Genomic DNA, 21,688 nt, shown 5'->3' with positions numbered 1-21,688 from the left:
CTTTCCCACAGCTTTGGTTCTTTGGTCCCATCCTATTGAATAGCCCCACATACTGTCATTCCCACAGGCCGAGAAGCACAGCAAGTGGCTGGATGCTCCTGAAAAGAGAGGTCAAAGAGTAATAAATGATGCTCATTAGCCTAAATATGCCAGACAGCCCTGTACACTAAAAAAGGATGCTCATGATGTTTTAACATAACTATTACAGGGTCTAATTAAGCTTATATTAGTTGAAATCAGTTTGTATTTTATGTGTATTTGAAAGGGAGAGTTTTCCCCTTCAAATATTGCATCTAAGTGTCTTCATTTTCTTTGAAACGCAGACTTGTCTGAAACTCTTGATGTCACTAGGGGTAGTATGTGCTGGCAAACAAGGATTTTATTTTTATTTTTATTTTATAAATCAGGCCAGCCTGATGGATTTTAAGGGTGGGGAGAGGAAGGCAGTGAGACATCTGTGCTTTAATCCCCTTATGGTTGTTTTCACAGCAGTGAGAGCTAGGTGAGGAGTCACATTTGCCAGGAGGACTATTGAAAAGTTCTGTGCATGACTGGGTTATTGCTGGGCTTTGGTTTGCACTGACAGTACTAGTTTTACTTGTGCACATGCCATGTTGTTGTGTGTTGGCCAAGACCGCCTTCTGGCTGAAAACCAACCCAGTTGCAAAGCTGGCAGCAACAGTAACAGACTCCCTTCCTGTACAGTGGAAGCAGGTCTTAGGAATGTGCAGCAGATGTTGCCCACTGGATGACAGATGCATTTAAAATCAGTTGTAAAACTGGATTTGGGATTTTGCAAATTAAGTTGAACAAGGACAAGTGCTATTTAACAGTCCGCATGCTTTAACGGAGAACTGCATTTCTGTTACACTGAAGTTCTATGAAAGAATAAAAGCCAAGGCTTGGAGTTCTGCTCTAAGAAATAGGACACTGAATTACACCTGGACCCTGGAAAGCCAGGTTTAGTCCTTGTTTTGTATATAAACTCCATTTGAGTGACCACATGTGGCTAGCAAAGTGACAGGCTGTGTGACGCAGAGATCCCTGCTTTAGTCCAAGACCCAGAAGTGGGTGTATTAATAGAGATGTGAAGGCAATTAGCCCATGAACAAATGCTGCACTATTGCAGCTGTACAGCTTCTGGGATGCAGGGCTCAATGTGTTTCTGGTTGTGTGGCCAGAGCAGCCACCTTAGCATTCTGTCACGCAGGACTCTGGTCTGGTCTGTTCTGCTGTGAGAGTGATGTGGTGGCAGTGAGGCAGCTGGGCACAGTTGTGGTAAGGACTCTGAAAGCTGGTGAGTTACTTAGGTTGCATTTCAGACCTGCCTCTGAGATCGTGTAGGTGTCAACATAATTATGCTGCAGTAGCACTGCTTTGCATTTGTTTTTGTTTTAGTTTTGGAGGTGTATGCTGCAGGTACAGGGAAAACACCAATGTCAGTGCCATTTCTGGAAAAGAGTTGAAACAGTTTGTACTGGTCCACTTTGAGGCTTTATCTCAAGTAACACCTAAAGTCAAGTCAAAATTCATAAAGACTAACATGCTGGCAAGACCATTTGAAGGTGTAAACAGTGGTGTGCCATACATAATACATTTCTCACACGCAGGAAATGAGGTGGAATGGTGGTGTGGCATTGTGCCAGTATCTCTGTTTGGTTTATCTTTTCAAACGTCTGTTGTTCCTTCTAAATATTTTTACTGTGTACTTCTGAAATATCATTTTGATTGTTAGAGAATAAATGGAAATAAGATACTGTAATATACCGCCACTGCCTGAATGGCTAAGGGTGGCTGTGCTGATGGGAAAATGATGGAAGAATCAAGAAATGACTTCTAAGTAGAATATCCCAGCTGTTCCAAGCACTGAGACTGTGGTACATGACAGTTAGAGGCAAAAACTCTGTGTCTTTTAGAAAAGCACAGAACATAAAAGATGTAGCACTTAAATGTATAAAATACAAGGTAAATACATGCACTTCTAAGAGATGCCTTATCTGTCCTTATATTGATTCTCATTTGAGAATGGAAAGAAAAGCTGTGGTCAGGTTCCCAGATCTGCAGTGATTGCTCTGGGGAATATCCAGTTTTTCCTGCTGTGTTGTCTGGGTGGAGTGCCCTGCTTTGTCCTTGTCTGTTGAAGACATGATAGAGATGCCTTAAGAAAAAGGTTGAGGAGGAGTTACAACCATCTCTGCCACCCTACCATTGTATTGCATGGAGAATTTTTCTTTAAGCTGGTGAGTTTTGCTACTGTATAATATACTGCAAATTCTCATAGGAAAAAAAACCAACCACTGAAGTACTGGTATCTTTTCTAGTTTTAAAACATTTATTTGAAGTAGAGGGCAAGACACTTGTCAAGCATCTGTTTGTGGTGAATTAAGTAGCATCAACGACAACGTAAGAAGAACAGAATGAGTGAATAAAACACATTTTCCCCAGAAGGTTTCTATTTGCAAAGGAAACTCCTTTAATGGTTTGAACATAGAATCTCCTTTTAAAACTTTGATATGCTTGATAAAGAAATTGAGGGATTTCCATTGGGAAGCTCAAGATCTAAGGAATAATTGTCAAGAACAGTATACAAAATAGAAAACAAAGATTCTGAAAACTATACATGTTTGACTTTTGTATGCAAAAATCAGGCAAAAGGAGAGCGTACAGATAGTATTCTTTGCTACATCTGACGTATGCAACACTGAAATGGTTGGGAATGTTTTCACTGTCTGTTATTGTAGGAACTAATTTAGAAAAGAATCTGAAACATTCATGTCTGATGGACAAGCTTCAAAAATAGTATTTTAAAATTTAGCAATGTAAATTCTTCTTTCCATTGGAACAGGATCTCATCATTACTAATAAATATCCTAATTAAAATATAATGTACAGCATTGTTGCTGAAACTGATTTTATGTACCATAATGAGGGTGGCTTGAATAATAATAAATGAACATTTCTGGCAGATTCAAATAGAAGTCAAACTTTCACCAGCAGCATTTAGGGGAAATATCTTTTTTTTTAATTTTTGCAAATATTTCTTTCAACTGAACTACTTGCACATTGTTTGGAAACAGTTTGAAATTCAGAAAATCTCAGGCTTTTATCGCTGGTCAAAGAAACTCAAACAACCCCAAAAATTAAGGAGACTTGAGGCAAAATGGAAAGCTTTTTGCTGGTTTTGTCTGAGTAATAAATTTTTCCAAGACTTTACCTGTTGTACTCTGAAGACAAGACATAATTGAAAAAGACTGTGTTCTCATGGTTGCTTTTTAAAACTAGATTTATATAAAAAAAATTCATCCTCTTGTATTTGCTTGAATGTTTTAAATGAGTAAAAATGCAGTAAGCCTACTCTGAAGAACAACAACAAAAAAAAATACCTTTTTTGACTGCTGCTGAGGCACCCCATTAATTAGCCTTCTTGGTTACAGCATGACAGCGATGAAGAAAATACCGAGATACTTAATTTTCTTTTTCCCCATGGCCTTTGCAGAAGGAGGAGTATGTTGTGCACCTTTTCCCAAGGACATTTGCAAGCACAGATGTTTTTAATATAATAATGAATGGAATTATGCATTTTTTCCTGTATATTGCTGGAAAACAATATTGGAGGTTATATTATTGTCAAACAGATAGTCATATGAAAATTCTTTATTTCCCCTTGTAGCACAGTTTTGAATGAGCATTCCTGTTACTCCAGTTATTCTTCCTTAGCTGTTGTCTAAATGTTTAATGTTAAATATAATCTGTCTTTTGGAAATTGCACATTCAATTTACAGGCTTCTCCTCTTCCTGTTATAAAGCATAATTCATGTGTGTATGCTTTCCTGCAGTACTGGGTAATATGAAAGTCTTGCTCTTTGTCATGGAGCATCATCTTTAGTAGATGGGCAAGGCTGTGGAAGCTCATGGTGACATATTTGCAATGAGAAGAAATCCAATGACACTTTTTGTTGTGTTAAATACCTTAATAACTATTAACTATTACCAACACCACTCAGTCAATAATATTTTTTTAATTGGAAGACTGCCATTTTGATGAACTTTAAACTATTGTATTTGAAGAAAAATTGAAAAGGCCCCCACACTGGGATTTGGGACATTTTTCCCTGGCCTGAGTAAAGATGTATTTGGTAATCATCCAAAAGCAGCTGCTCTGTGTATAGCAGGATGGTTATGGTCTTGCTTTTGTAAATCCACAAGATTTTCCAGGCATCTGGGAAGGGAGGAGCAGGGAGGATATCCAGCTTGTGGTTCTTCAGAGAAGTAGCCAGAACTGTATTTTGAGGTGTGTCAGTGTGTATATGTATGTATCACCTCCTCAGTGGGTTGCTTGCAGAGTATCCAAACTAGATACGTGCAAGGAAAAGGTCCATTCTGTGCAGCAAGATTTAGCTTTTTCCTCCTCTGTTGCAGAAATCTCTTAGATTTTGCTTGATGAATTAAGAGTGGTCAAAGAATATGGTTTATAATCCCCAGTTCTAGGTCTTACTTTGAGTATAACTAGTACTGTGGGTCCTGTTACCTTCAAAAGGAACTGAATATTTGAAGGCACGCTTCTTTTGAAAGATTATTAGGAATTTGCATTCTGTCGTCTGTCCAGATGGTACTGTTTTTAAAAATTTCTACCCTAAAGCAGACAAATCTAAAGAATTGGTTTAACACATCCATTTTCTTGGAAAGCAAGAGTAATTTTCACAGAATCACAGAATGGTCAGGGCTGGAAGGAACCTCTGGAGATCATCCAGTCCAACCTCCTGCTAAAGCAGGTTCACCTAGAACACCTTGCACAGTCATGTCTGGGCAGGTTTTGGACGTCTCCAGAGAAGCAGACCCCACAGCCTCTCTGGGCAGCCTGTCCCAGCGCTCTGTCACCCTCAGGGTAAAGAAGTGCTTCCTCACATTCAGATGGAACTTCTTGTGATGCAGTTTGTGCCCGTTGCCCCTTGTCCTGCCGCTGGGCACCACTGAAAAGAGCCTGGCCCCATCCTTTTGACACTTGCCTTCAAGATATTTATATGCATTGATAAATTTTTATCGGTTTATTTTCTAATCTGACAAGAAAATAAATCCTTTACTTAAATGGATTCCATATATGCCATGTTTGGCAGATCTTCTCTAAAGAAATCCTTGTAGCAGATTACTGAGTAATTCAGTTGATTCAGAGATTGACAGGGATAGAATATATAGCTGAATATCCTAATATCCTAAGTGTTGGATAGGAACCAGAACTGCTGTCCTGGACAAGTATGAATTATGAAAGCAAAGCTGTCAGTTCATATCATCAGAGTTAACACCGGGTAAGATGGTGAGAGTGATTTTCCTGTAAAGATAAAACAAGTGGAAATTAATAAAGCCTCCAGCAACCATTGACTTTTTTTTATTATTATTTATTTACCCATCTCTTATCCTTCAAGAAAAGGAAAAGTGAAAACAGTGTTCACTGATGGGGATGGCGAGGTGTATTCTCTTTGTTTCATTTACCTTGTTTAATTTTTGATTTAGGGTCTCAGTTGGGAAGTTGTGCTTTGGTTCTGTGCCTTGTCTTAAGGCATAGTACTTGCTGAGAAAATGAGAATGAGGCAAAATATACAGGCTGTGACCACACGACCAAGTCTTCTGTGCTGAATGTGTGGTCGGTCGTTGGGTTTGCCGGCAGTAATGCTGCATTCTGCAGAACGTTAGGCCTGCCACGCTATCCTGATGGCTTCCTCTGCTGTGCCTGGGCCAGGTGCATCGTGTGTGCCTGACAGGATCTATTCACAGTGCTGAAGTGACTTGCAGGTGACAGCAGGTGCTGAAGTTTTCTCTTACCAGCTATGGTCTGACTTTTGATTCAACCTTTACCGAGTGTTGTTTCCTTAGGGCAGAATTATCTGGTTCTTTGGTTCAATTACCGTCGCTGCTGGCATATTTGCCTTTTAGCTGGGGGCAGTGCAGAATAGGCTGTAGCCTTAAAAGCCATCATCAACTCAATGTACCCGCGTATGTAACCACCATTGCATTTGACTTGAGTGATGTTTGCTGATTGTTGCTTGGTAATTTGATCTATTGAATGCTCTTTCTTCCATGGTCAAGTGCAGAAGAGTCCTGTGTGGGTAATTATGGTCGTGCAGTGTTATCTGTAGGGCTTTAGCACAGCTATTTTGCCTCTCAAGTTCCCACATCCCATGTCTGCCTGAGGGCCACAGATGGCAGGACTTCGTTGCAGTCAGCTGATGGGGAAAGTAATTTTTGTATTGAACTCTGGGTGTTTGTATCTCATGCTTCATAAGGTGGAACAGTTGAGATGAGATGTCAGTGCTAAGCAGAGAAGAGAAGAGAAATCATGGGGTTTGCAAGGAACAAAACAGCAGATCATGTGCCTTACCTGTTTGGTGGCGATGACGGTACCCCTCTGCTGTTACAGCACTTGGCTTACATGGTCCTCAGGACTTCTGGAAGCTGTAGAAAAAAGTGCCGACAAGGGTGATAGTAGTTGGCCTTGCACCAGCACATTGCTATGGCTAAGTGCTGTAGTGGAAAGGTACTTGAGGATTGCGAGCAGATACTGGGAAAATAAGAGGGGAAGGTGTTGTATTTGTAGAGCAACCTGCTGAGGATTGAAACCTGAGGGAGAAATTCCAGAACAGTGTAGTTTGTCTAGGTGGCTGACAACAGGTACTTGAGTGCTGAGTATCCTAACCAAAGACAGCTGATTTTAAACACTTAAGTGGTGAACACCTGTATCAGGGTTACCTGGCAGTACATGTGTTTCCTGATACATTCCATAATGTTATGCTGGGGCCACATATTCTACAGTATTCCTTGGGTCAATGTGTATGGGTAAGATGCCACTCTTAACACATGAGGGGAGGAGATGAGAAAAATCCTGAGACCTGGACAGAAGAGCATACACTTACTCATTCTATATAGTTTTCAAATAAATTGGCACCCTAAAGATTCTTGCTGGAGTGTCTGCCTTAACTTGCCTTGGCTAAAGGTGTCCAGCTACCAAAAGCCAGTATTTGTCTCAATGATGTTACTCGAGAAGAGTGATCTAAGGATGACAGTAGGAAGTGATTTGTCTGCATTGCTGAGAGACTGCAAAAAGCTGCACAGTAAATAGGGAGGGGTGAAAGGGAGAGAAAGCCTAAACCATAAAGCCAGTATAGTGCAGACAGAAACTGAAAATTGGATGATGGGACTTACCAGTAAGAGCAGATTCTTTTCTGAAGAATTGTATGCTTACTGTATAACAGAGAAAAACTAGCTGCATGTATGGAAGGGTGCAGCGAGACTGCAGTCATTAAGTCAAGTTTCCCCCAACTCCCATATGTTGCGGGGTCTGTTTAGCAGGGTTCAAGTGGGCTGTTGGTCAGAGGTTCACAAGTGAGCAGTGGAACTTGGTCCCTGTCTCAAATGTCCAGCGGCTGAATGGTCAGCAGTGAAGTTTCTGGAGTGAACATTTGTAGTTTTAGGTGCCTGTACCTAAATTTAGGGATTGGTATTGCACCTAAGAAGTGATTTATGCTTGCGGTGTTCTCTTGCAGCTTCTGGCTTACTATACCTCTGTGGACCACATACAGGTAATTCCATCTATGGTTTGACATTGATGCGTATGAGGAGATCGCAGCTGTTAGTACAGGCTTTCCATGGAAATGATTTGGCATCTGAGGTCCTTTTGTTATTGTGCTGTCCTCTGCATTGCTCTGTTAGTGATCTTATTGGTGCTTTTCGAAACCTGCAATTACAGTGAACTCTGTGATTGATGGGAAGCAGCATTAAAGGATTAATGAGTTGAACTGAATATTTTGTGATTCCTTGAAGTGTCAACATCAGCATGCAACAGCACACTGCTGATTAGCTTGATTCAGTCTTTGGCAGCCAGCACAAGGCATTATCCTGAGTGTGCAGTACAGCCACTGCAGAAGGACTCAGTGTCAGAGTTAACTGTCATGCAGGATTAAAAAAAGATTAAACTCTTTAAAAGTGGGACCATGGTTACATGCTTTGCAGGTATAAATTGACACGGCATGAAGGCTTAAGTCAGGTGTGCTCTTGGTTTGACCTCACAGAGCAGAAATGGTTATACTGATGCAGTGGCAGTCTTGTGCTTGTAGGAGCCAGTGCACAGAAAATACTTGCAGAACCTACTATAATTGAATTGAATGTTAATTTTCAATAGTTTTGATTTTCAGATGTTTGTTTCCTGGCTGCCTTTCATTTTCCATGTGCTTTTCTTTCCAATCTCTCCTTAAAAAAAAAAAAAAAGTTTCTGAAATTACTCTGTGTGTATATATACATATGGACACATACATGCACGCCCAAATATTCAGGACCTGAACCTGTGCAGCTATCGCAAACCCTCTGCTCCCTTTGATGTGGGTCCTGAATATAGTTATTTCAAGTGGCCTCTGCCTGTGTAGTGAGGTTAACATTGCATGCCCTGTCAGACACCTTCTCTATCTCAAATCAACACATGGTTTAGAGTTTCGACAAGTGTATTCTAATTTATTTACTGCTGCAGCTGTACTTGCTTGCTCCCAGGTGCTTTCCTTGTATCTTTTGAAAAAATATGCTGTCAAAGAGGCTATTCCAGAATCAAAAAGTGTCAGCAGAAATGTTGCATGGGATACCTTGAATCCTGTGCTCTGTATGTCTCGGTTGTAGAAACAGTTATGTGGTGGGACCCACTGAGGTTAGCAGGGCTGCTTGCATGATTAAGGACTACTTTCAAGAATCACAGCTTGCTGTGTCAGAGCCATTTCCTTTTTTGCTCATAAGAATAGTTGCCACAGTGGTCACCTTAGGGCTGTTGGAACAGTTTTCTGAGTATCTGCTTTGAGTGACCAGCCCCTGTTAAATCAAACGCCTCCATTCTGAAAGCCCCTTGAACCTTTGAAAATCTCTGCCTTGAAAAAAAGCTGGAGATGAATTATATATGTAGTGTTTTGAAATGTACCAAGACAAGCTCTTTGCTCAGCACCTATAATTACAAACAGTGTTCTGATCCTGAGTACAGGGTTTTAAAAGATCACATTTAAAGCTACTCATTAATTATGTTACTGAGTGTCAGCCCTTTTAATAAAGGAAAAAGTTTGTTCTATTTTGACTGAAATACAAATACAAGAGAGACCATGTCACTTCCCAAGGAAGAGTTACTTAAAGTTAGTGATCCTTGTGCCTGCTAATTAGAAGTTAATAAATCTGCAAAAAATGGAATTTCTAAGACAGACTTGAATGAGTTTGCCATTGTTACTTGTGACTGAGGTCTGTGGGTGAGGCACCTAGAAAGTCCTGCTACGTGTCCTTGTCTTCCCCAATTAACCTTTAGACTGGGTAGTGTTGTTAATGTGCTGTTTCTATGATGCCACTGTCATTCATACAGGGACTAGGAGGCCACCCAAGGCAGTATTTTTATATTTTATTCATAATAACAATAATAAAAACCTAATTAAAACCTATTTTTAATGAATTCAGAGTTCTGTAGGCTTCCACATGTGTTTCTGGTATGGCTGTAGGAATAGATTGAGTGCTAGTCAGCTCTTGCAGCTCAGACAGTGCCTCTTTTGTCATGTTGCAGCACAAAATGTTACTCAGATCTGTAATGTACTTGACCTCAGTTACATCTAGATGATGTATCACAGACCGAAAAAGCTGTTAAAGGAACCTTTTAACATTGCTGAGTCAAATGGCTCATTTCAGGAAATACCGGAATAAAGGCTGTTTGTGCACTCTTTGTGGCAGCCTTCTGCATATGTATTATAAAGCAGTCTTTAATTATGGGATCACATTATTACTTGTTTCCACAGAACTCCTGCCTCATTAAGTGCATGGTATGGATGTTGCTCCATTTGGGAACAGCCGCTCAGTGTCTTCATTTTTCTCCTGTATTTTCAGTGCATGTCTTCATTCTTTTTGTTTTCTGCAAACTGTATAAGACTGTTCTGAAAATACTGCCTTTTCTGTATCAGTCAGTCGTATATTATCTTGCTGTGTCACATGGTTAGGAATTTTGTATTTCAGAACCCTGCAGTGAAGTAGACATGCACTCCCGCTGTAGAGGTGGAACAAACTTTTAAGGTCCAAGTAACCCTACTTGGAGGTGTCCAGTGAAAGCTGTAGAGGTTCACTGTGAATTCATCAGCACTCTGCTCTGGCCCTGTGTGAACAGTTTGGGCACGGAGATGCAGGCAGGACACCAGACCCTGGACAGAGGCTGGGAAAAACAGTTATCTAAGACAACCTGCTTTGACTCTGAGGCCATCCTTCTCACACCTGCACACTTCTTTCCCCATCCTCAGTCCTTTTTTTATTATGTGCCTTTGAGTTTTGGTGTCAGAGTGAGCTGTCCCACAGATACCTCCTTTGCTTCATCCCTGGAGTAGCTTTAATTTCTGTAAGAGTGAGGAGCAGGTCCTGTGGAAAGACACTGTGATCTTATAATTAAAACCTCAGGAAAGTTAATTCTTTAACTTCTTAACTTTTTTTTTTTTTACTTATCTAGAATGGCAGTCTTTTTAGATTATTCAAGATTCATATTTTCAAATCAGCCCATTTGAAAGTTTCTGATCTTCAAGGTTACCACCACAAATTGAATTGATTTGTTATCTAATTGAGAAATATGCCTCTCTAAAGTGATCCTTTATGTGTGTGACACTTAGAAGCTCCAGAAGCACTCTCATTGATTTCTGATATGAATACCTTAAATTGAACTTGATTTTTAGAAATTAGTGTCATTTGGCTGGTGTGTTTTTCTTCTCCATATTGTTGAAGCTGTGCATTGTATTTTTCTTTGATTTGCTGGTTGCTGAAAGGAAGCTGCCTATGGTGGTTGTTGAAGAGTTTTTCATCAACTATTAACCCTTGAGTAGGGCTGCTTATGAACTTTTCAAAGTAGTATAGCTGCTGTGAGCCTGTTTAATAAGTACCCTTAGCATCAGCTGCGGCTGTGTGACAGATGTAATCTGAACTGAGGTCTGTGTCTGTTTTCAAAGATTTTCTTGGGAACTTGCAGTAAATAGCTTAATCTCTCTGTGCCTCAGTTATCCTTCCGTATTGGGATAACTAATCTTTTGCCGTATTTAGAAGAATCTGGAAGGTGAAGGCTGTGGACTGAGAGGTGTTTGGACATTAAAATAGGACCCTGTAAGACAGGGAACACTGTTCATTGAATGCTTCCTAATGAAAAGTTGTGGTTGGCAGGGCTGACTGTGGTAATGTGGCTGGCAAGTAGTGGTCAGTGGTGAAGCTCTGATTGACTTTGTGGGCTCAGGACCAGATGTTTTACAGGAGTAACACTCAAGGATTTGCTTTAGGGAGAGAATAGGAACATAAAGATTCTCTGGCAGCAGAAGAAAGCAAAGAAAGATACTTTTCAAGCGTCTTTTCATCACTACAGAGAAAGGAACAATTCACATTGTGGTTCCTCAAGATATGTATCTAAGATGGGTCCTTAGCTACTATGAATCAGTGGCATTCCCTGGAATTTTGGTAGAGCTGTGCTCATCTGTCCTAACTAGGAGTCAGGCTTTTCAGTATGAAATTTCACCTTGGATGCTGTGTTCAGGTTTGGGCCCCTCACTTCATTAGGGACACAGAGGTGCTGGAGCGTGTCCAGAGAAGGGCAGTGGAGCTGGGGGTCTGGAGCACAAGTCGTATGGGGAGCGGCTGAGGGAACTGCGGGTGTTTAGTCTGGAGAGCAGGAGACTTGAGGAGGACACATCTAATCACTCTCTAAAACAACCTGACAGGAGCCTGTAAGCAGGTGGGGGTCGGTTTCTTCTCCCATAACTAGTGATGAGACAAGAGGAAACAGCCTCGAGTTGTGCCAGGGGAGGTTTATATTGGATATTAAGAAAAAATTCTTCACTGAAAGGGTGGTAAAGCATTGGAACAGGCTTCCCAGGGAGTTGGTGGAATCACCATCCCTGGAGTTGTTTTAAAAATACATAGATGTGGACATGGTCTAGAGGTGGACTTGGCAGTGCTGGATTAACATTTGAACTTGTTGGTCTCAAAGATTTTTTTGCAACCTCAATGATTTTGTGAAATCTTACAGAAGAAGAAAAAAGTTTCAGGCAATTCTTTCCTTGCAGGAAGCTTCCAACCGTGTTCTCTCTTACAGTGTTGATGCCAATAAATTGAAATTGCCTAAGCAGGTAATAAATGAATGTAATTTAATTTGTAGGTCCTAGATAAACTTCCTGTAAATCAGAATTGCTATGAGGAAGACGTTGCCTATGAATGAGAATAGGAAGCAATTCAGAATTTGCACGTTCATGCTAACAGAATTGCCTTGTCATGAGAGGATAAAGAATTTGCTTGAATGGGAGCAGTGTTAGACCAAAACTGATTGCTCTTGAAAGTAATTTTTTTTTTGTTGTTTCTGCACTGTTGGTACCCTTGCAGTGTGTTGAGTTGCACCTTTGAAAATGTGTTTAAGCATTAAAAAATGGCAAAAGGATAACAGGATCAGTAAAAGAACAACACAGAACTTTGAGGTTCTGTCACTGCAGAAGTACCAAGAGCACACAACGTACTTTTGGAGTGAATTCCTGTTCTTGAAACTGGGAGATTAAAGGTGAAAGGGTATGTGCTCCATATAGCTCCTGGGAAACTAGGCTCTCAGCTTCCATTAACGATACTGACTGTGTATCTGCTCCTTTTTTTGCACAGCAGGGAAGATGCCCCACAGATCTGTTACATTACTCCCTCTTCAGCTCTTATAGATCACTTTTCATATGTAAACAATCTAAAATGTTCTGGGGTTTTTAGAATTGATTAAACTTTTCATTTCATGAGATGTGGTAACAGAAGCTATCAGAAGTACCATAGCAGATGAGGAACGGTCTTACTCCAGTTAGAGATAAAGTGGACTTGGAATTTTTTTGCTTTTTAAAGAAACAGAAGATTAATTTGTTCTTCCTTCACACAGTCAGCTCGTAGTGTGCTGCTGCAATAGGCTTTAAATATGAAACTCAGTTCAAAATGAGTATTAGCCTAGTGTATTTTCAGGAATGAGGCCTTCAGAATACATATACAGCTCCTGCTGCTCAACTTCATCACATGCAGGCAGGCAAACAACCAAAAAATCTTGGACTGTCCATTATTTGCAGTGGATGGATCAAAGAAAGGTAAATGCCACAAAAGGAAAGAATTGCGAGGGATACGAGGCAGACCTTGGTTGTGGAGGCAGGTTCCCTGAGATATGCCTGTCCTGTTTACCTAGATATTTTTGACTGTCCAGTGAAGGTGGTGTACAGCTTCAGTAGGTTCCTAATTTAGTTAGATTATCTTAAATCTCCTTTGCAAGTCTTTCAGACATGTTGAACAACTGCTAGCTTTATACTTTGGAGGATTATCTTCTGTGTTAAGGCATGTCTGTGTTGCAGACAGCAGTTAACAGTACTAGGTTGATGGATCTGACAGAAGAGCTCTGGAAAATCTGACTGTGGAAGCTGAATATCCAGTTGTTCATTTCACTTTTCTGTGGGGTGTGACTGGCCTCCACCTTAGAGTCATCACAGCAGAGAGGAATGTGGGTTTGCACGCCAGCTCCTCCTGTGCAAACTCATGTATCTGGGCTCAGCCTGCTGGGCTTCAGCTAAGATGTTGGTGGATGAAGCTGTGTGCTGAAACGTTTCTTCTTGCTGCCTCTGCAGCAGCACTGCTACAGCACTGAGTTTGATGGCATCAATTTTGGACCTAAGGAAATACTTGTAAACTCTCCTGGTTCAGTGCTTTCTTTTGGCTAGTCACACAAAATACTGTGAAGAAGGGAGCCTAAGGCTGACACCTCTGAGAACTCAGTTCAAACCACTGAAGAGTATAGTATGTCTGTGCTGTCCCTTTTCCAGTAAATATGCATACTGTAACAGAAAACTAGATTAGACCAGATTAAGATTAGATAGATCTTGGTTGGCTCTTCACAGAAGCAGATTTGCTGATTTTGATCATCTAACCATCTTTTGGGTATTTATAATCAATTAACAATTTGATTCAGCAATCTGAGTTAGTCTGACAGGTCTCTAGTTCCCTGTGTGGTCATCATCCTCTTTCCTTTTAATGGTAGCTCTGTGCTTGCCTTTGGGCAGAGCTTTAGGGCTTCCCTCATCTCCCATGAGTTCACAGTGTCAGTGGTTTTATCCATTAGTGTGTGCGTTTTTTGTTTTGGGCTGTGTTTTTTTTTTTTTGGTTTTTTTTTTTTTTTTTACATAATAAAGGAATTGTAGTTTAATGTCATCTGTTTCCACTGGCTTGCTTGCTCGAGTCTCTTCTTAATATTCTTTAAACATGTGTCTCTGTTTTGGTCAGTACTGTAGTTACTTAATTTCCCATCTTTCTTTTGCCAAAGCAAAGTTAATCTTTGTATCTTTATTCCATCTCCAGCACTTGTAGCCTCCCATGAAGCCCTACAGACCTGTGCAGGGTTGCTTGAAATTTTTTATTTTTTTATTTGAGACTTACTGTCCTTAGTCTGCTGCACTCATTCCTTCCATTTGAATAGTTGGTGTTGTCACTTCGTGATCACCATTACCTAATGCATCTCCTGCCTTCAGATTTTCGAAGTTTCTTCCTTTTAGCCAAACCGACTCCATGTTTTGAAATGAAACGTACCCAGGGTGTTAGAACATCTTGATGTGTCCACTATGCCAGTGGCTATTTCGGGTAAGTACAGCTGTCTTCACAGCATGTGCCCCTCTCTTGAGGCTGGTGTAGGCTGAAAGATTGGAATTACTGGACAGCTGTATTTTCCTAATGCATGTTATTGGAAAGCTGTTGGTGAAGGACATTGCTAACCAGATCTGTCAGTGTGACTCCTTGCGGGAACACTGGCTTCACATAAATGCTGATAGCGTTAGCAAATGCCACTATAGTTACAAGAAAGGGGTAGATAAATTATTCAACATGGGCATGTTCTTTAATAACAGCTCCTGATTTTATTAACCAACAAGTATTCAGAAGACAAAATGCCAACATATATCAGTGCAAATTGTGTTTTCTCTGAGTCAAGCAGCAGGCATGGTACTTTATTTATTAGTGATCTTTTCCTAAATGGCTCCTGGGTGTTCACCACAGGCTCCGTGAGCCAGGGCTGTGATTTTGAAAATTCTGAGGCTTCTAAAGCAGAGTCAACTGAGTGTAACTGTAGCAGAAAAAGTAAATAGGTGTCAGATTGATGTTTCACAGCCATATTATATTGCTAGCAACAAGTCTGTTTTCCTTTTGTCGTGACCCAAGATACTAGGATATGTAGAGTCTCCCAAGGAATAAACATTGTGGGCCAGGCCTTAAAGATTCTGGAAGTTCTGCTTGCTGGAGGTGCCAGGGTTGTGTGCTTGTCCATCATATGCTCATCAGAAGCTTTATAAAAGGGATCCTGCCAATACTGGCTGTCCTCATCTCTTGCTTTGGAGATGGACTGGGAGCTCCTTGGAGATTAGCAGGTTCTGAATGGGGTTCTACTCAAGAGGGGAATGTTATGTATTAGTTGTTAGGTGGTTGTGTTTTGCTGACCATTATCAACAGTGTCTGGACAGTAGCATCTTCTTAAAGAATGCCAGATCTCTGGTGCATGACACCGCACCTGGGGGTGGGGCTTTAGACAAATCTCTTTTAGCAAGTCTAACCAGCTTTAAGCTGATTTCCTTCTCAGACATATGGAATTAACTGAAGATAATAGGTACCACGCCTGGCCAGCATATTGTAAGAACTGACTTCTCATTTTCTGGTATTGGGGGGACTTAGTCTTTTTACCGACTTAGTCTTAGAGTTAATCTTTTTGTGCTTTCAGAGAGTTGCCCCATGCTTAAAGGAAGGAGGTAGGGATGGGTCTTCTTTCTTTCTGCTCATGATTCAGCCAATGACTCTTGTTAACTTTGACAAGCCACTGAATCTGCCCTTCACCAGCTTTCTGTGAAATGAAGCGCTTCATTTCTAAGTCTGATAAAGTCAGAGACAAGACTCCCATTGCTTTCAGCGGCCATCCCTATGCTCATGGGTACAGTGAGACATAGCAAAGTTGACTAAAAGTAGAAAGTGCTTTTATTCTTGCTAGCGTTTATCTTCTCCCCACTCTTCCCTTGTCAAGCAGTGAATATCTTATATAGCTTTGTTCAGCTGTGATTTTTGTTACTCACAACTTCTGGCAGAAGTTAATTCTGCAGGTAGAGCACATGCTGATTAAGGGTAGTAGTACTGGAAAATGGTCTGTTTGGCTGTTGGCTTGAAGCTAGGAAGAGAAGTCTGTTTTCCCTTCTTCTTGGGCAATCCAATGCAATTCGTAAATACCAACACTTTGCACTTTATAGGTGCTTCTTCCCTGCCCAGCGTTTCCCAGGATTTGCAAAGCAGTAATTAATCCTCATTTATGCTGTTGTGATGATATTATACTTATTGTATGATATGGTAGTAACCAGAGCACAAAGTAGTTAAGGAACTGCCCAAGGTCATACAATAAATGGCGGTAGCACCAGAGAGAGTTCTCCTCTGTGACTGCTCAGCAGCACTTCCATGTTGCAGCTTTTCTGTGGTTCATGATCCTCTATTAGATGATCTTCGATTCGTAGATCACATCAGTCTGGTCCACAGCTTGTAAATGCATGATTTTTTACTGTGTGATATAACTGGGATTCCTGGAAACAAGGAAACTTTTGGTAAATAAAGTGTATTGTCTACACTCTTTTTTGTTGGCTCCTTGTACATTTGGTTGTTGCTGTTACCGTCTTTTGTAATTCTTGGAGAACCATCCCCAGTGAATCTAGATACATGCAAGGTCTTCTGCCTGCCGATCTTTTTGTAAAGGAAGGAGAAATTTAGTTGTTTCTGTGAAACTCTGATCCTAACAGAAACCATCAGTGTAGCCTGTGTTTCAGTAGAATCTGCTTTTCTGTGGATTTCCACTGTATATAAGAGTAGGCGTTCTAAAGGCCCAAGATCTTTGATGGGATGTGGTCTGGTGCATATGACAGGACGTAAGCTATGATGGCAGGAGAGGTTCTAGTCACTGGAAAGGAAAGCCTGGTATAACTTCGCACATGTTACCAAAAGCAGAGAAAAGGGGTATTTTGTTAATCACATGTTGCAATTCATGAGTAATTCATTTAATAAAATGAGAGCATTTTCCCTTTAATAGCTGCCACTAACTGAGAGCTTTTACTTTCTTTCAGATTGTATAAACCTGAACTAAAATATCCTGTGACTGACAACGGGACTACACCAAAAGGTGGGTTTTCTGGTTTTGTTGGCCTCGTGTCAGTCATTCCAGAGAGCTGGAAATGCTGTACGTTTTGACTTTACTAGGATGGATTGCCTAATAAATCTCTGTGGCTTGTTCAAACAAAACCAAATAGTTTGACAGGATTCCTCCTGCCTGCGTGTATGTGTGTTATGTATTTGGATCGTGTTTTAAACAAAGAACGCATGCATTTCCTGGGCTGTACAGTGAAGGTGTTGATGGCATAGAGGTGGAAACTTAAGTGAAAATAAAAACACGTTAGGATTTTTGCCAAATTTTTGTGCAGGTGTCTGGTTTTCTGTAGGAAATATCCTGCTGGCATTACAAGTTGAGCTATCCAAAAGCTGATGCTGCTGAGTACAAGTACTGCAAGCTGAATCTATGACATGGCATTTTTCTCTTTTCACACTTCAAATTTAGGGTTCATGGTTGCCAAGAATGTTCTCTGCAACATGTGCTGATTATTTGTCTATCAGTCACCACATCCACCTTGTCTGAGGGTTTGTTGCTCTGCCTTATTGAAATGTTTTATTGAGATTGTTTACAGAATGCACAAATTCGCAATGCAGCACAGATGCAAAGAAACGCTGATCCCTGGATTTCCCACTGCACCCTGGCATTATCTGTTGGGAGGAGGGTTCAAGAAAAAAAAACATGGAGAACTGACAAATACCACTTTCACTTTATCCAGTAGTTGTTGCAAGTACAATTATTAAGTCATTCCTCTTGAGCCAAGAAACATGCTGATCTCAGCTATTTGAAGTTTTCAAGCACCAGGTTTATGTGGTGACACTGCACAGCCATGGTGAAGTCATGGGTTTTGTTTTGGGGTTTTTTTTTGATTGTTTTTGTTTGTTAGTTTTATTTTTTCCTCTTTTGGAGCTGGTTCTTGTCTTCTTTCTAGAGTGGGGAATGGAGTAAAAACTGGGACATGGTTGCCTGCATCTGTGTGCTGGGGGCAGTTTCTTCTGGCCACAACATTGCTGCTCTTACTGCAGCCTCTTGTTTCTCTCTTGGAGGTCATAGCTGTTTTTTCCTAAGTCTGAAGGCACGAATCTTTCTAGAGTACATGTCCAGAGTACATCAGGAGAGTGACCAGCAGTATTGCAGTGCAGAGCAGCATTATCTTTGCTGGGTATTTCAGAGTGGAGTGTTTGTCATCAGCTCTGACATACTGCATTACAGCTGTGATGGGCTGCAGTGCAGACATACTGTTTGTATTTTCCGGTTGCTAAAAAGAATTGCCACAGTCACGTAAGCCTTGTCTCATGTGTTTGTGGAAGGCGGTGAGAGAAACAGGTGAGGTGTGAAAATTTATAAGCAAGCCTGCAGTTGTCAACATACTTGAAATGAAACTGCCAAAGGTCCTGCTGATGGTATTAATCCTTGTCCAGCAAGAAATGGTCTAGCTTTGATTTCAAGTACAAGATTTGAGTACAAGATGCTTCTTCTAGCTGCTCCTTGCCAGCCTCTGTGTGTCATTGAACATGATTCATTAGGCAAAAAGTTAAATAGTCAGGAAGAGCAGTGTCTTTCAAAGCTGTAATGAGGCCAAGTCCAATAACTCTAATGGGAGGGACTGATTTGAGGATCTGAGCTTAAAGTGTCAACGAAGCTGTTTTGGTGGTGCTTTTTGCAAAAAGTAACAGTGAAGTCGAGGAGAGTTCATTCTGCATTTTAATTCAGTGGTGCTAGTCTGAGCTTCCGAAATCTTTATGGCAGGTGTTGCATACGCTGTCTCCTCTTACCAACAGCTCATCACAAACAGTAATGTGTGTAATCAGGAAAGCCAGTGCAGGCTGGTGAGCTGTCAGCTGAAAGGGATAGGTAAACTCCTGTCTGCTCTTAGAAGTGAGTAGTAATCTAATTTTTCCGGTACACAGCATATGGGTACTTTTAGCTGTATTCGATCTGCATACAGGTTATCATGTGGAGAAATAGTGTTCTTGCATAAATGGGGAGCAAAAAACCATCTTGTAATTAATCAGTTGCCTAAGTCTCACTTTAGTAGGCTGATCGGACAGTGAGTACAATCTGAAGGAGCAGCTCTGGACCAGGACTGAATAAACACTGAACTTTTTGAATTTTGTTAGTCTTGTTCTCCTCTCTGATAGCATTCTCTTCCTCTTCTCCTACATGAATCTAACATACATTCAGATCATGTTACTTTTTCACAGCACACTAAATGTTCAGCTCTCCCTTCTTTTCTTGATAGCCTTCCTTATAACCTTCTCTTAACCTTGTACACAACCCATGTAATGGCACAGAAAAATTCTTCACCTGTTTCTTGGTCTCGCTCTGTTGCATCACTTTCTGGACTTCCCCAAAGCACTTTCCCTCTCCTCCTTGCTCATTACATAGCAGTTCTGTATCTTGCACAAAGGAATGAAAGCAAGACCACTTGTCTCAAGCCTGTCTCTGCAAGCTCAGGCACATATTGAACCAAAATATTACCTAATTTTTATTGCCCTGCAAGTGTGAAAACACAAATCCTCAAAACAAGAAATGTAAGTATAATGGTTGTGTTTTACTGAGAATTAAAAAAAACAAACAACCCAACAACAAAAACAAGAAAACCGTGTTTTTAAATTTTATCAGAGTATTTCACAGGAATGTCACAAGTGCATGTAGGAAACAGTTCCCAGATCTGTACTAATTCACGGTATTTTTCAGTGTGGTATGAAAAAAAAAGAATTGAGAGAATTTTATCAAAAGCCTGAAGACCTGCATTGCCAAGCTTAACATAGGCCCTTGTGTGTGGCTTCTGCTTGCAAGACATGTGCTCATCCTGCTGTCCTGCAGAGAGCAGAGCCTGTAGATTAGCACCTCAGGAGGACTGTGAAGGTCACATGTGGTTGAGCCATTTCCTGGAGAACCTCTCTCTTTCCATCGAATCTAGAAAAAGCTTTTGGTATTTGGACACCTCTGTTCTCTGTATAGTGTGAGGTATGAAGAAACTGAGTGAGCTGTTGTTCTTACAAGCCCTACAGAGCTAGCTGAGCATTTACCTCTATCCTGTTGAGAGTGATATGAGAACTGTGATCATCACTTATGGAGTCTTTTTTGCTTCTGTCTTTAAAATTGCTTCTCTTTCAGACCATTTATTTTGTAAAAGTGGTCTGCTATAACATAGCAAATAAACAATTGTAATAAGGCACCCGATTTCTTGGAGAAATCTAAGTGTCATTCCACCAGGGTGTACTGGTTCTCTAATTCCCCGTGTAAGATTATGTACCTCAACTTGTTTTCCAGAGCTGCTCACATATACTCATCGTTACCACTCTCTCCTACTCTACTACTAGGAACAAAAACTGTGAAGGGATTCAGCAATGCAAACAACTCCCACAGCAGAGGTTTCTGAGAAGGGCAATGTCACATGTGTTGTACAGGGGAGTGAGGACAGTCCACGTGGCCAAACAACAAGGATGTTATTTTTAGGCCCACTCCTTTCTCTATTGCAGATTTCCTGTGTAATATGCTTCTCTTTGTGCTAAAATAAAGATGAGAGTAAGCCAGGCTTGCTTCCTCATTGAAGGTGCTGACATCACATCCAACATCCTTTGGTTTAAATCTAAAGGCATATCTAAATACCATAGACAGAGAGTCACATGAGGCAGAAGCTGTTTAGACTGAGCCAAGCCTTGGCTGTTCATATTGGAATCACAGAGAACTTGAACTTAACAAAAAGAAAAAAAAAAAATTAAAAAAAATCCAGCTGATTGGAAGTGCTCCTTGTATTGTTGTTCCAAGTGCTACTCTTGTAAGGAGCATTCCAGAGTGTGAAGCAGAGAGGGAGAGTTTCTCCATCTAGAGATCTCCTGGTGTTTGCCCGCAGCAGCACTTTGCTGGGATGTGCAGCATACTGCCTTGCATGCTCGGTGGTCAGTTGTGAGCCATGGGTGGCAGGAGGGCTGTGGTCTGGCCACTATGCTGGAGTTAGAAAAACACATGTCCTGGGCTGCATCCAGCAGTTCAGGATGGAGACCGTCAAACTGCACTGTTAACCAGCCCTGTCTTGTGGACTGAGAGCACATGTTGCAGACCGGTGTGACATTCCCCGTGTTTGTAGGTGGAAAAGTAAGAAGGGTGATGATGTGGCACCTTCCTTCCTGGGACCCTGTGGGTCGGATGGGCACCAGGGAAGCCCGTCTGCCATAGGTCCTGTGCCAGGGAGGAAATGAAGGGGGAGGTGGTAAATGAATGCTGTGGCTGTAATATCTTTTCTCCAGTAGTGTAGGGCAAACCAGCTGGCACCCATATGACTCTGAACCAGCTATACTTGCAGTATTAAGTCAGATGAACCAGATTTCTAATTGGCATGGCTCTACTGAAGTAAGCATAAGCGTGTCAATATTGCACAGCAGCAGAACTGGCTTGTTGTTTTTGTTCTCTTTTAGGTCCATCTGGGTGTACGGACTACATGTCCAAATCCCACTCACTGCAAATAATTCCAAGCCTGAGATT

At 41.0% G+C, this 21,688-nt stretch overlaps 1 protein-coding gene across 32 annotated transcripts in view; it reads left to right on the top strand.

The window, feature by feature from the left end:
* MAP2 (microtubule associated protein 2) overlaps positions 1-21,688 on the top strand; it is a 235,605-nt gene that overhangs the window by 31,048 nt on the left and 182,869 nt on the right. For 30 of the 32 annotated variants that reach the window (XM_056349773.1, XM_056349752.1, XM_056349748.1 and 27 more), the window contains one exon: positions 17,157-17,212. The exons of the other annotated variants lie outside the window; for them this stretch is intronic. The gene's annotated coding sequence lies outside the window, so the exon portion shown is untranslated. The remainder of the gene's footprint in view (positions 1-17,156; positions 17,213-21,688) is intronic. 32 annotated transcript variants of the gene reach the window in all.

The sequence above is a fragment of the Falco biarmicus genome, chromosome 8 (genome assembly GCF_023638135.1).
Source record: "Falco biarmicus isolate bFalBia1 chromosome 8, bFalBia1.pri, whole genome shotgun sequence".
In the NCBI taxonomy this organism is placed as follows: domain Eukaryota; kingdom Metazoa; phylum Chordata; class Aves; order Falconiformes; family Falconidae; genus Falco; species Falco biarmicus.
This window is presented reverse-complemented; position numbering and strand designations above follow the sequence as displayed.